At 45.9% G+C, this 15,031-nt stretch overlaps 2 protein-coding genes across 2 annotated transcripts in view; one reads left to right on the plus strand and one right to left on the minus strand.

Moving 5' to 3' along the window:
- Nucleotides 1-15,031, minus strand: part of LOC137618607 (zinc finger protein 91-like) — a 533,834-nt gene that overhangs the window by 175,076 nt on the left and 343,727 nt on the right. The window lies entirely within an intron of this gene.
- Nucleotides 1-15,031, plus strand: part of LOC137618635 (zinc finger protein 107-like) — a 599,534-nt gene that overhangs the window by 60,020 nt on the left and 524,483 nt on the right. The gene's annotated exons all lie outside the window — the stretch shown is intronic.

Here is a 15,031-nt window from a genome sequence, read left to right on the forward strand (position 1 = left end):
ATATCTCCCTGAAGAAGAAATATAAAATATAAAAAAAGAAGCTGAGGCTAAAGCAAAGAGTGACTATGAAGAGAGGCAAGTGAACAACAAGAATATAGAAAAATTAGAGGGGACAGAAATGAGGAATGGGTATTGATATGGGCAATGTAGTTTGCCAAAGTAAAGTTTACCAGACAAAGAGAAGGATAATAATTTAATATCATTGCACATAAACTTTAATGAAGCCGAAATTTAAAAGATGAGGGAGGATGTTTAAGACAAGGTAAAAAACAACAAATGCCCCATAGAGGAATGCTGTGGAAAATACAGATCAAGTCCAGCAAAGACCATTATCACCAGCACCTCAGAGCACCACAACCCTAAGGCAAGAAAGACAAGTGAGGATGGCATCACCAGAACCAAGAAGAAATGGAAGTCACACTCTACCTAGGCGACCAAGAAACATCAAAACAGAGCTTGACCCAGAACAACAGGAATTAGAAGAGGAACTGGCCAATAAAATTGAAGAAATCAAAACAATATTAATGGAAGATCGACCTAAGCTGATCAAGCTTGAAGAAAATGAAGAACTAAAAGCCTGGGTGAATAAAGTCAACACAAGGCTTGCTAGAATGGTCCTGGCAGGAGTAAGTCTGACAGAAATTAACCATATCAATCATGGTGCAGCCTGGTACATACAAAGTAAGATCATACCAGGAGTAATCCAGCCAAAGAAAAGAATTGTAGAGCCAATATGGAAAAAGAAACAATATGATGAAATAAACCAGTTAAGGGCAGAGATTTTGCAAATGTCCATGTATATGAAAGAGCAAAATCACACTCAAAACCTGCTGAAGAAAATAAGAAAATTAAAGAAAAATTATGGAATAGATACAAACGAGCAGAAAACTAGCAGAACACCAAGCCAAAGTAAAGGCTCTAGCTGCACAAATAAGAAACAAAGAACATAAGATAAAAGCAAAACAGATAAACAGGCAGGTTGGTAAAAATCCAAAAAATGTGTATAAAAATGGGGTAAAAGAAACAGTCGAGGTAGGAACACCACCGAGCATGGAAGATCTGGAGAGGTTTTGGAAGCCACTGTTTAAAGACCAGAGACAACACCAAGAGACTTCATGGATTGACACCATTAGACAAAAGAACAGCCAGAAACAACAAATGCCTCCTATAAGGTTCACCACAGAAAAGTTAGCCAGAAAAATCAAAGAAGATAATAATTTTAAGACTCCAGGAGTAGACAAGATTCCAAATTTCTGGCTAAAAAGGATCACAGCACTACACCAACACTGAGCAAGTCTTTTCAAGAATGATACAAGGAGAAGAAGAATCACCAGAATGGCTCACAACGGAAAATACCACTCCTTCCCAAGAGCTCTGAGACCAAACTCCCCAACAAATATAGGTCCATCTGCTGTCTACCAACAGCCTACAAATAGCTCACAGGAGTCATAGCAGATGAGATCTATGAACACCTAAATCAAGGCAAATATATGGAAAAAGTACAAAAGGGATGTATAAGAAACAAACTTGGAACCAAAGATCAATTGCTAATTAACAAAACAATATTAGAAGACTGTAAGAAAAGGTAAAGGAATCTCAATATGGCTTGGATAGAGTATAAGAAGGCATTTGACAGTGTGCCACATTCCTGTATACTTAAATGTCTGGAATTATATAATATCAGTGAGGAAATAGGATCATTCCTGTTAGCCTAGATCAGGGGTTCTTAACCTGTGTTTGATCGAACCCCAGGGGTTCGGCGGAAGTAACACGACACAAATGATATGAGAGTGGCCCACTTGCCAAGGTTAAGCCGCGGATTTCTGAAATTGTCTCTGAAAGGCATCAGCAAAAGTCATATTGATTTGCAATAAAGATTCATTATGTTTTTGTGTGAGGTTCATATTTCTTATTTTGTTCTTTGAACACTGATTCTGTGTGCAAATGATGATGCATGGTTCATATTGTGCACTGATACAATATATACCTATGTCTTGAATTTAAAATATATCCAGATATATTTAGGTGTAACTCTCTTTTTCTTTTCCTCTTTATTTCATTTACCTATATTATATATATTTCCATCTATGAAGGGTTCGATGAATGTACATATGACACTTGCAGGGTTCAGAACCTCCAACAAGGTTAAGAACCACTGGCCTAGATGGTTAGGTGGAAGACCACCATATGTCCTAAACACTCTGAGGGCCAGATAGTAATTCCAAACATAAAAATACAAAGATGACTAATCCAGCTACCTCCAACAGATACATTACCATCTTTTATGATGACATAATTCCGACAGGAAGATATATAGAAGGATGTGCTATAAGACCTGATATTGTGATCTGGAATAAAGAAGAAAAAACAGCAAAGATTATAGATGTGACAGTACCCAGTGATTTTGACCTCAATAGAACTGAGAGGCAGAAAATAAATAATCAAGAACTAAAGAATGATCTGAAAAATACTTGGGAACTGAAAGTAATAGGAATAATACCTATGATGGGGGGGGGGGGCAACAGGACTTGTGAAGAAAAACCTAAGACATTACCTTCAGGCGATACCAAGTTGCTCAATCATCAATGAGGTGCAGATTGCTGCCATCAAGGGAACCGTGACCATCTTAAAAAGAGGCCTCGTATACAAGGCTAGTGGAGTATAGAGGTGCAAACATAGACCCCAGATTGGGGTCCACTGCATCACTAATGTAAAGTAAAACCAATTAAGGTATTAAGACAAAGGGAGAAACCTTTTAAGTGCAGTCTCTCTGATATGGCATTTACCTTGAAAACACATGGAAAGGCACATGAAAATTTGTGACAGAAAAAAATTGTAAGGAATTGGGGAAGTCGTGTTCTTTTGAAAAGGAGAGAACGATGTTACAAAGTGATCAAATTTCCAAACTTGCTGGACTGTAGCTGTACTCTCTCTTGTTAGTTTAATTAACTGGAATTGAGTCTGTTCCTTTGAAAATGATTCTTTATGGGACATTTACAATCAAGTTGAATGGAATTTTGATCAAGCAAGAAAAACATGTTCGACTGAATGAGATCTTCCGTGTTTCCTTGGTGATGTTCAGTTAATTTGTGATGTTGTCATCTCTTGTTAACTAGTTATGTTCTTCCTTTGTTGTACAATATACAGCAAAACTGGTGATGCCTGAATTCAGTGATTTTTGTTCAAAAGTCACTAACTGGCAACTGTCACATTCTTCACATTTCTAATAAGACTAGGTTCCCAGGACGAAGCGTTTTGAAACTTTGCTAAATAAAAGATATAGTTCATTATGCTTGATTTTCGAGAATTTATGTTATTTTTTATCAAAATTGTTAGATAATTATGGAAAAATTAACCCAATAATCTTTAATTATGATAGAAATAAAAGAAAATACTTAATGTAATGTGTCTGACTTTTTAGCCACCATAGTTATGTATTTAATGTAAAGAACATAAGAGATGTAGTTGTGGTGGGGTCTAACCAAACATCAACTGGCAGTCTCACGGTGGCACTCTCACAAGTAATTCACCTGTCAAATATGGTTAGAGCTACTTAACAGCTACTGAATAACTGTAACTCTAGTTAAGCGTATTTCACCAGATTCTTTATAAAAAATTGATATAACTAAACTTCTTAACATCAACGAAACAACTGTTTATAGATGGCTAAATGATACAATGAAGGAGAAAAATTAAAAAGCCATCAGCGCAGAAAAAGACGAAGACTTACAAAGCCAGTAGCATAGGCCTAAACTCCAGAGCCATCCTATCATCATCATCATCATCACCATTATTATTAGTTTGTTCCGTAACTGGGATACAAACCACGCTATTTATTAGGGGTATTACTTTCGGCATAGCTGAAATGACGAGCCATTAAATTTTAGCGAGGGTTAACTACCCACGCCGCTAGTTAGCGGTGGGTAGGGGAGGGTTGTTTGCTACCGCTCCCAATCACACACCTGTGATTTAGCTCACTTTGTTTTTTGTTCGTATAGTGAACGGACGTTGTCGCTCTTCATCCTTCGCTTTGGACTGCCATTAATCTGTTTTTGCTTTTTCTTTTTCTAGTGTGTGTTTGTGAGTTGACTTCTGCAACCATGCGCACCTGCCCTGGACTCCCCGGCCAGCCCTGTGGAACATTTATGTCGGCGGTGGAGACAGATCTCACACCCTTTGTCCCACGTGCAGAGGTCAACGGTGTGATAGTGATAAGTGTAATGAGTGTAGGGAGTGGTCTTCCTCCCAGTGGGAGAGGTTTGGGCGAAAGCGGAAGAAGCCTAAGGTCTAAGGGGGATGTTTCTCCTTCGAAGGGAGGAAAACCCAAGGCCTCTTCTTCCGTCTCCTGACCCTCCTCCGAAGCTCCTACTCGTTCGGTAAGAGACTGTCGAGTAGTAGCGTAGACCAATTTAATGTCGGCCAACCCCGGTCCTCGAGAGATGGTGTTGCTTCCCCTAGCGAAGCGGCTCCACCTCTCCACTCGGGTTAGGCCTTGTCACTAACTCCTTTATTACAGGTTTGGTCGTCCTTGGGGCTCTCAGGTCCGCCCTCCAAGGACGCATTGCTGAAGATCATCTGCAAGGGTGCTACTGTGCAGCAGTCATCGTCGCCGTCTGAGGTAGATCCTCTGACCCTTGTCGACGTTGTGGTGTCAGAAGTGTCACTTATGATCTCATCTGACTCCTCTACCCCTCCAGACTCTCCAGCGGTTGCTGCCGACTTAGTTTCCCCCGTTCCTGATCATCTTTCGAGGGGGAAACTAAGTCCAACATCTGTCTCTCCTGTGAGTATTTCTTCCCCCTCGGGGGAGTTCACTCATAGAGACTCCTCTTCGGAGGACTGCTGCGGCGTACGGTCAGCTTGCTGATCCAACGTCCCCTAGAAGGCATCTTCATCGAAAAGCTTGCCCTCCACCTCGCCTTAGAGGTCTCCCTTCACCATCGTTGAAAAGGCCCCTCTTCGGCTCTTCTGCTTTGTTGTCGCAGCCTTCACCTGGAGAGGAGCCTCCGCTGCAGTCATCTTCTGGCCCTTGACCTTCAACCGTGCCTGGACCTGCTACTAGTCCTCCAACTTCGGTCTTGGACCTCTCTGCAGATCGTTCGCGATCTCCATCGGTGGATGCTCGCCCTTCCAAAGGGCACATCCCAGTTCGAGATCTACCCTCCATCAGACCTGCCAACCTTCCATCACCATTCCTGTTCCCAGTAAAGCCTTTTGAGGCCCTACCGAAGTGAGCAGCTACGCGCCATCGCCTTTCAGCTCGCCAACCTCCTGCAGGACATCAGTGTTCACCAGCAGCTCGTCAACACCAGCCTGCTCGTCAGCACTCTACAACGCTTCGGCGCACCCCTTCACCTGCTCGCCCTCATAGACGGCAGCTGCAACATGCGCCTACGCGCCTGCGCTCTCCTGTGGCCCATGATCTGCGCGCACTGCGCCTACGTGCCAGCGCTCTGCTGCACATCAGCGCTCTCCTGCGCGCCAGCGCTCACCTACGCGTCAGCACTTTCCTGCGCGCTAGCACTCTCCTGCGCACCAGCGCTCTCCTGCGCACCAGCGCTCTCCTGCTCATCAACTCTCTCCTGCGCACCAACGTGCTCCCGCGCGCTACTACTCGCCTAAACGTCAGCGAGCTCCTGCGCGCCAGCGCTCTCCTACGCGCCTACGCGCGTGCAATCAACACTCGTGATCCAGCGCTCTCCTAAGCACCAGTGCTCTCTTGTGCTCCAAGTCTCTCCCGCGTGCATGCACCAGGACATGTGCGCCCAACACTTGCCTGCATGCCACCACTCATTCGCGCGCACAAGCCAACTCACACCCATGCGCCAGCTCTCACCTGCTCGCCAACTTTCGCCCGCGCACGTGCGCGTTCGCCAACAGGCACGGGCACAGAACTACACCCGGCCAGGTCATCATCGCCTCATTCCCCTCCCCGCAAACGCATTTCAGCGCGGCCATGGGGAAAAGGGGAACAGGCTTCAGCAGAGGGGTTCAGGATCCCGAAATTGCCTTCTTCTAAGGCGGCCCACCTATTACGATAACTCCTCGTAGGGAACCTTCGGTCCCTTTCCCTTCAGGGGATCTGTCTGACAGTGCTTCAGTCATTCAGCAGCCATCGTTCAGTGCCCTAGTCAGAGCTGTAGCATAGGCCTCCAATCCTGCCCTGTCTGGCCACTCGTCAGAGCAGCCTATAGCTCTAGACTCTCGACACGGAACCATGGCTTCCTCCACCCCATTGAAGAGGAAAAGAGGAGTTTCCGACGCAGTCACTTCCTCGAGGGTGAAACTGACTCCGATCAGGGCATCAAGGCTAGTCCCTCTGGTATCTCCCCAGGGATACTCTCCCACCTCTCCTTTGCCAAGGGCGTCGCATGAGGAAAGGCCCTCCTCCATTCCACCGTCAGAGGAAACCTCCCTTCACGTTGAGTTCCTCACCGTCAGAGATCGGGAGGGGCACAACATCGAGGCCTTCGATGTTGGAGTCTTACCTCCTTCCTCGAAAGGAGTCCAAAGACTCCAAGACCCTGCCAAAGTCCTCTACCAGGACTACAAAAACGGAGACAGCCAGCCACTCGAGGGATGTCCGCGACCCACCCCGGAGAGAACTTTTGGGGATGGAAGATGGAGACTTCACTGCAAGTCCGACGTCAGAAGGGGAGCAAAAAGATTCAGAACATGCATTCTGGCAGGTTCTGACTCTTATTAGGGTTCTCAACGGGTTTTCCGACCCAGAGATACCCCCTCGGGAGGGCAAGGCTACTGTGTCTTCCGCACCCAGAAACCTTCAAAGACCAGTGCAGCCCTGCCCTGGTCTCAGGGGTTGAAGGGTGCCAGGGGTTAAGATCGCCCAACAGCTCTCCGAGTTTGCCTCCTCCAACCGTTCCGGCTCTACCAACAAGCTCCTCCCACCACCTATTGTACAACAGAGGAGGTACTTTGAGATCCTGGAGGAGCCCAGTCCAGCTCTTCCTCTCTAGATGACCTAAGGGGACCTCTCTTGAGAGAATCTCCAGCCGGCAGGTCTCTTTCTCGGCTGCCAAAATCCTTAATCAGGAAAAGGTCACATAGTATGCTATGCAGGCTACTTCGTGGCTTGATATCTGGTTAAGGACCTTGGAAATCCTGGTACAAACCAAGGATTTCTCCAAGGAACGTACCAGGAAGGCAATGGAGACCTACCTTCTCTCAGGCACTAGCACAATCGAGTTTCTTGCCCACCCAGTTTCGAACTTGCGGGCAAACACCATCTAGAAACGTCGAGATGCGGTGTCTGAGAGATTCCGCCATCAGGTCCCCAACATCGAGATAACTAGGCTAAGACATTCCTCTCTAGAGGGAGCCCACCTGTTTGAGCCTAAGGACGTGGAACATGCTGGTGAGAGGTGGAGGAAGTCTCATCAGGACTCCCTCCTCCATAGAGCTTTGACATCCAAGTCCTTTAAACCCCAGCACCTCAGCATTCTCTTCCATCAAAGACCACAACGACAAAAACAACAGCGAAGACAGTGGTGTCTAATAAGCCCTGACAGGAAAGGCAAGAAGTCCTCCAGGGTAGGGAAAAATCCTAGAGGGAGCAGCCAAGGCCGCAAATGCTAGGATAGGCACTCCCCCTGCTTCTCCACTAGTGGGGGATGCCTACAAAGTTGCTCGGAGAGGTGGAAGCAACTTGGGGCAGATACCTGGACAATAACATCTCTCCTTCCCATGACCAGGAATCCAGTGTCAATAGACTCCTTTGCCATGGGATCAGCAAAGAGGCAGGCCCTTCAGGCAGAAGTCCAGACCCTGTTGAAGAAGGGCGCTCTCCAAGAGGCCCTCGATGGGTCCCCAGGCTTCTTCAGTCGACTCTTTCTTGTAAGAAATGCGTCTGGAGGCTGGAGACCAGTCATCGACCTCAGCCCTACACAAATTTGACAAACAAACTCCGTTCAGCATGGAGACGGCAGACACGGTCACACTAGCGGTAAGACCTCAGGACTTCATGTGTACGCTGGACCTAAAGAACGCGTACTTCCAAATCCCAGTCCATCCGTCTTCAAGGAAGTACTTAAGATTCAGCCTAGACAACAGGAAGTATCAGTTCAAGGTGTTTTGCTTTGGTCTTTTCACAGCACCTCAAGTTTTCACCGGAGTGTTTGGCCTAGTGTCATCTTGGGCACACAGGATTGGCATCCATCTCCTCTGTTATCTGGACGACTGGCTAATCCTAGCGACTCGGTGTCAACCCTTCTTCAACACCGAGACAAACTTCTGAGACTTTGCCAAGATCTGGGGATCATGGTAAATCTCGGGAAGTCGTCCGTGCTTCCCACTCAAAGACTGGTATACTTAGACATGATTATAGGCACCACTCTTCACAAAGCCTTCCCATCAGACGACAGGATAACAAGGCTGAGAAAGGTCGCAAGACCTTTTCTCAGGCGAGAACTTCCAGCCCAAACGTGGTTACGTCTCCTCAGTCACCTTTCATCAGTGGCCCGTCTAGTTCCCAATGGTCGCCTCAGGATGAGATCCCTCCAGTGGCGACAAGTCCCGGTGGAATCAAGCGTACAACTCCTCAGACATCCAGATCCCCATGGGACCTGCGGAACTGACGGATCTCTAGTGGTGGGGGGCAGACGAGAACCTACGAAAGGGAGTGGATCTTCTCGTCCTCCCCACGAATTTAATACTGTTCTCAGACGCTTCAATAAAAGGGTGGGGGGCCCACGTGTTGCACCACACGACCTCAGGCCTCTGGTCAGAGTCAGAGGAGTACCTCCACATGAAGGCCGTCTTTCTGGCCCTTCAACAGTTCCAACAGCTCCTGGCAGGCCACTCAATGGTGGTGATGAGCGACAACACCACAGTAGTGGCTTACATCAACAAGCAAGGAGGTACTTTTTCGCAGCACCTATCCCATCTAGCAGTAGAGATACTGAGATGGGCCGAGATCCACTCGATACTACTATCAGCACGCTTCATTCCGGGCAAAAGGAATGTACCCGCCGACAATCTGAGCAGAGCATCTCAGATAGTGAGTACTGAGTGGTCTTTGGATCATCTAGTAGCCAACAAAGTCCTGACTTTGTGGGGTTCTCCGACAGTGGACCTCTTCGCAACAGCCCTGAACTTCAGGCTCCCTTTGTATTGTTCCCCAGTCCCAGACTCCAAGGCTCTCTGGCAAGATGCATTCCAACAACGGTGGGACAACATCGACGCTTACGCCTTCCCCCCGTTGTGTCTGATGAGGGGGGTACTCAACAAGGCCAGAACATCGGTCAATCTTTCAATGATCCTCATAGCTCCGCTATGGCATCACGCAGAATGGTTTCCGGACCTTCTGCAACTCCTAACGGAGCCCCCAAATGAACTCCCGCCACGACACCATCTACTCAAACAACCATATGCCAACATATTCCACAAAGCCGTTGCTTCGCTACGATTTTACACCTGGAGACTATCCAGCATCTCTCTCAGAGAGGATTTTCGCAACAAGTCGCGATTAGGGTGTCTGGACACCTGCAAAAGTCATCAGCAGCAGTCTACCAGGCAAATTGGAAAGTCTTCTGTGGTTGGTGTCGTGGAAGGAGTATCTCTCCTCTCGATGCCACTATTCCAGCAATAGCGGAATTCCTCGTGTATTTATATGAAGAAATTCGGCTGTCAGTCTCGGCAGTTAAAGGCTACCGCTCAGCCTTAAGCCTCACCTTTAGACTGAAAGGAATGGACATTTCTTCATCACTAGAAATTTCCTTACTCATACAGAGTTATGAATTTAACGGTCCTCAGTCTGAAGTGAGACCTCCCCCGTGGAACGTGGTTCGAGTTCTCTGGTCTCTTAAGAGACCTCCCTATGAACCATTACGCCAGGCAACAGATCGCCATTTGACTTGGAAGACGGTGTTCCTGCTAGCTTTGGCTTCGGCCAAACGAGTCAGTGAACTTCATAGTCTCTGATACGACATCGCCCATTCAAGGGGATGGGGAGATGTAACGTTCAGCTTTGTCCCTGAGTTTATTGCTAAGACTCAGAACCCGGGAGTAGCAAATCCATGATTCGACTTCTACCGGATTTTGAGTCTTTTTCTGTAACAGATACCCCAGACCATCTCTTTCTCTGCCCAGTGAGGAGTTTCAGGCTGTACCCTAAGAGAACAGCCGCAGCCCATCCTCATGTGCCTGCACTATTCATTAGCACAGAAAGGACCAAGAGGAGGTTCATCAAGAACACCATCTCAGCATGAATGCGCAAGGTCATAGACCATGCATTGAATCCAGACCCTCCTCCTTCATGTTGCCCCAGAGCTCATGATGTCAGGGGCGTAGCTACGTCCCTGCCATTCAAGAGAAACTTTTCAGTGATGCAGTTTCCTCAGGCTGGGGTGTGGAAACGTCAGACTACATTCACATCCCACTACACGCAAGACATGACCCACAGGAGACTCGATGTGTTCTCTATCGGTCCTGTGGTAGCTGCACAACAGCTGGTTTAAGACCTCAAGCTCCTTATTGAACAAGTAGCAGAAGGTTGTGGAAAGCAGTATCTTGGGTTTTCTGCACAGCTCACCTCAAACCACTGCAGGTAAACCATGCTCCCTTTTGTACCTAGTGTTAAAACTAATACTGTTGCGTCCCCATACCCTGCCGAGGTGGTATTGGGAAAGTCTTGGTTATAACCTTCCCTAATGGGTGAGTCACCCCTAATAAATAACGTGGTTTGTATTCCAGTTATGGAACAAATGACAAATTTGTAGATGATTTGTATTTTTCCTATCTATACAAACCTTAGCTATTTATACAAACTTGCCTGCCAGCCCAATCCCCCTTGAAGTCCTACCTCCAAGCAAAATGAGCTAAATCACAGGTGTGTGAGTGGGAGTTGTAGCAAACTACCCTCCCCTACCTCGCTAACTAAACTAAACTAAACTTTAATGGCTCGTCATTTCAGTTATGCCAAAAGTAATACCCCTAATAAATAGCTTAGGTTTGTATAGTTAGAAAAAATAACAAATTTTCTACGAATTTGTCATATTTATTATTTATTGTTATTATTTATTATTATTGTTATTTTTATTATTGTTTAATATTATTATTGTAATTAAAGATACGTTATTATTGCATTTCTTTAGAATCTGCACATAACATGTTTGGCTGAGTATGCTTGACCTTATTATAGTCTTCTGTTCATAAAGTAAAAGTAAAATAAGAGAAAGGTAGAATTAATGGATTTTGATCAAAGTGAAAAATCTATTTTTGGCTGAGAGGGCATGTCGTGCTGATGGAAGGGTTCCTAAATGTAACCTTCTAAGGGATATTTGCTACAGTGATACTCCCATAGAATTAAAACCAAAGGTCTTCAGGATTCCAACTCCTGGCACAAGTATCCAATAAAGGATATCTTATAATATCAGGGGACATATTTTAGATACGACACATGGCAATCTTCACCCCGAATAGATTTAACACTTCGATGTAAGGGGGAAGAGTGGCAAAAGGAAGGGTTGCTGTTCTAAGTACCTGGTGGATCCCCTTCCCTACTACTTCTGCGACGCCATTCCTATTCTTGCCGTTAATCAGAAATGGCCACAGATAAAGTAATTTTGGGAGGTATCAGCAAATGGGGGGGTTCCATCAGGACGACCTGGCCCTCTCACCCAAAAATAGATTTTTCACTTTGATCAAAATCCATTTTTTGGGCTCAGGCTATGTCGTGCTGATGGAAGTATGCTAGAGAAATGTCTTGAAATTACTTTTAGATGTGGGTTTGTGTATGCGCCTTCTACCTTGAATAGATTCTCTTTATTTGGTCTACTAGACCTATATGTGAAAATCCAGAGATCTTTCACGCATACCAAACCTGGACCCGGCTTAGTGCATCCTGCCCCCCAGCATGGAAATGTCGATGTCAACAATAAGGATTCAAGGTTTATATTTCCCATCGGAACAAAAAGGGTAGATTTTGAAACGTACCCTGTTAACTTACCTTAAATATCTAAGGTCATGATTATTCCTTTAGAAAATAATATTTTGACTTCAAGAACTTAAACACCATAAAGGGTTTTAGTAAAACTCTAACATATTTTATTAGCTTATAACTGAGGGAGCAGTAATAAGACGCAAATACGGTTAAGTATTTTATTATGCAACATGATTATCAATGTAGTTACATCAAAGTATGTATCTGATCCAGCATACAACACATGGAAGATGTGAAAACCAAATCTAGCTGACATAGTCAGATGTTCCGAAATGCATAAGACACTGTAACGCAAACGTTCGCTCGGCACTGGTGTAATGATCAGATATGCACCTACTCAGAACAATGCGTCAACCATAGTTGTGATCTGCACAAGTGGGTACGTATACCCACGCACCCGAAGCACTGTAAAGTCCCAAAACAGTCCACTGTTTATCGCAGAACTAGACGGCAGGTTTAATCACTCTACCAGCTGCCACCTCAAAATGTTTTATCTCTTGTACTTGCTTCGCGTAATGTTTGTTGAAGACCCTGGATGACTTCCACCCAGTGTACGAGCGGAGTCTCGCAAAGTCCATATGCTGAAAGAAGTTCAACAAAGAAGCAACTTTCCTCGGATCGTGACCGGGTTTACTGTCAGGATCTGCCTTGTGCGAATAAAGTAGGTGAGCTTCGCTCTTAGTTGTTTTAAAGATAGGTTCGATCCTGAGGTTTCGCCTCTGTAGAGCTGTACTCCCTTGAAGTTTAAATTTCTTCAAAGATAGACCTTAATACACTCTACTGGGCACAGAGAGGCATCTTCCTTCAATGGGCAGATTCTCCTAGGACCCCACCTCTTGGTGGGTAGCTCCTTCTTAGCGAGAAAGGTAAGATCGGGAAACAAATTCAGTTCTCCTGAGTCCAGGAACTGAATATGGCCTTCGTTTCTAGATAAGGCCACAATTTCACTAACTCTAGCCCCTGAGGCTATTGCGAACAGAAAGATAACTTTCTGTGTCAAATCCTTTAGAGTACAGTTCTCATTATCCAGGTTCGAAGCATAATGCAAGACTGTCCAAAGACCATGTGATGAGCTTTGGTGGGGCTGCAGGCTTGAGTCTAGCACAGGCTTTCGGAATCTTATTAAAGATTCCACCTGAGAGGTCCACCTCGAAAGCATACTGAAGTGGTCTAGCCAGGGCCAACTTACAAGAAGTAATTGTAGTAGAGGCCAGGCCTTGTTCGTGGAAGTTTATGAAGAAGGCAAGACAAAAATCTATCGATATTTCTGTCGGTTTCCTTTCTTTCACAAAGGTCACCCATTTCCTCCATGACGATTCATACTGTCTCCTAGTAGAACATGACTTGTACTCTTCGATGAAGTCAACTTTATCTCTTGAGATTCTGAAGCTTTTGCTCGCCGCTAAGGCAAGAAAATCATGAGATGTAGGCTGCTGGTTCTCGAGGATGGAGCGTAGACAGTCGACTTCTGGACCAGTTGGGAAAGCACTTGATTTGTCAGTGGAAATAGCTTCAGATTCAACTCTAGGACTAGAGGAAACCAATTGCTCTTGGGCCACTTTGGGGCTACCACCGCTGCCGTCCCCCTGAAGGATATTAGCTTGTCGAGAACTTTCAGCAGGAGATTGGTTGGTGGAAAATGGTAAATATAATTCCATCTGTTCCAGTCTAGAGACATGGCATCCATCGCTTCTGCTTGAGGGTCCAGGTAAGGGGCTACATAATGAGATAGGCATCCAGGGACCATTCTGTCTCTGTGGGCTTTCGCCTGGATAGAGCGTCCGCCGTCACATTGTGAATCCCTTGTAGATGAACTGCTAATAATTGCCATCTCCTCTTCCTTGCCAGGTGGAAGAGGGTTAACATCACATGGTGATGTGGGGTGATCTCGAGCCTTGTCGATTTAGACACTTTACTATCACCTCGTCGTCCAAGACCAACCTGATGTGGGTTGATCTGTGAGGAGATAGTCTCTTCAATGTCAGGAACACTGCCATAACTTCCAAGATGTTAATATGATATTTTTTGAAGTGGTGTGACCAAGTCCCTTGCACCTTCCTGTCTTGATAATGACCTCCCCATCCTTCTAAGGAGGCATCCGTATGGATCACTACCGATGGTTGCGGTGGTTGCAGGGGAACTATCCGCGCTAGATTCTTGGCTCTGGACCACGACTTTAATTGTCTGCGCAACAAGGCCGGAGTCAGCCTTAGTTGATCTCTTCGGGCGTTAGATGCGTATTTCCTCCAGACTCCTGGCGCATCTTTTAAATATGCCTTTAGCACTGGGTCTGTCACTGCTGCGAACTGTAGAGAGCCCAAGGCTTTCCTGTTGGCGTCTTGAAATCCTCTTGTAACGGATTAGTCTCCTGACAGATCCCGCTATCTCTTTCCTCTTCTTAGATAAAATGGAGCGGTAGTGTGGCTTTAAGTTCCATTGGATTACCAACCACTGAAACTGTTGAGCTGGAACTGGTTGATCTTGAAGCCTAAGTGTCACAGAAACTGGATCACTTTTTGAGCTGCCTGCAGACAAGTAATTTTGGATGCTGCCCATACCAATCAATCGCCTAAGTAAGCTACCACTTGAACACCAGTGCGTAGCTGTTGAACCACTGTCTCTGCTAGCTTGGTGAATATCCTTGGGGCTGTGTTCAGTCCAAAGGGCATTGCTCTGAAGAGTAACTTCTTCTGTAGTCTGAATCCTAGGTAGGGGAGAAGAGGCGACTCATCGGGAGATGCCAGTAAGCATCTGCCAGGTCTATTGAGACCGTGAATGCCCCTTTGAACTTGTTGATCGGAGACAAGTCTAGAATGACTGAGTTTGTCTGAGTCTTTCTTCGGAACATAAAACAGCCTTCCCTGGAACTTGATGGACTTCGTTTTCCTTATCACCTTCTTGGTCAAGAGTTCTGAGATATATTCTTCTAACAAGGGGGTGGAGTGTTGGAAGAATTTTGGAAAACGGGGAGTCCATTCGTAATTAGGCTGTGGGCCCAGGGATCGAAGGTCCAACGATCCCAAAAATGATGGAGTCTGCCCCCTACCTGAATCTCCTCATTGCTTGGGGGCT

This window comes from Palaemon carinicauda, chromosome 25 (assembly GCF_036898095.1).
Source record: "Palaemon carinicauda isolate YSFRI2023 chromosome 25, ASM3689809v2, whole genome shotgun sequence".
Lineage (NCBI taxonomy): Eukaryota > Metazoa > Arthropoda > Malacostraca > Decapoda > Palaemonidae > Palaemon > Palaemon carinicauda.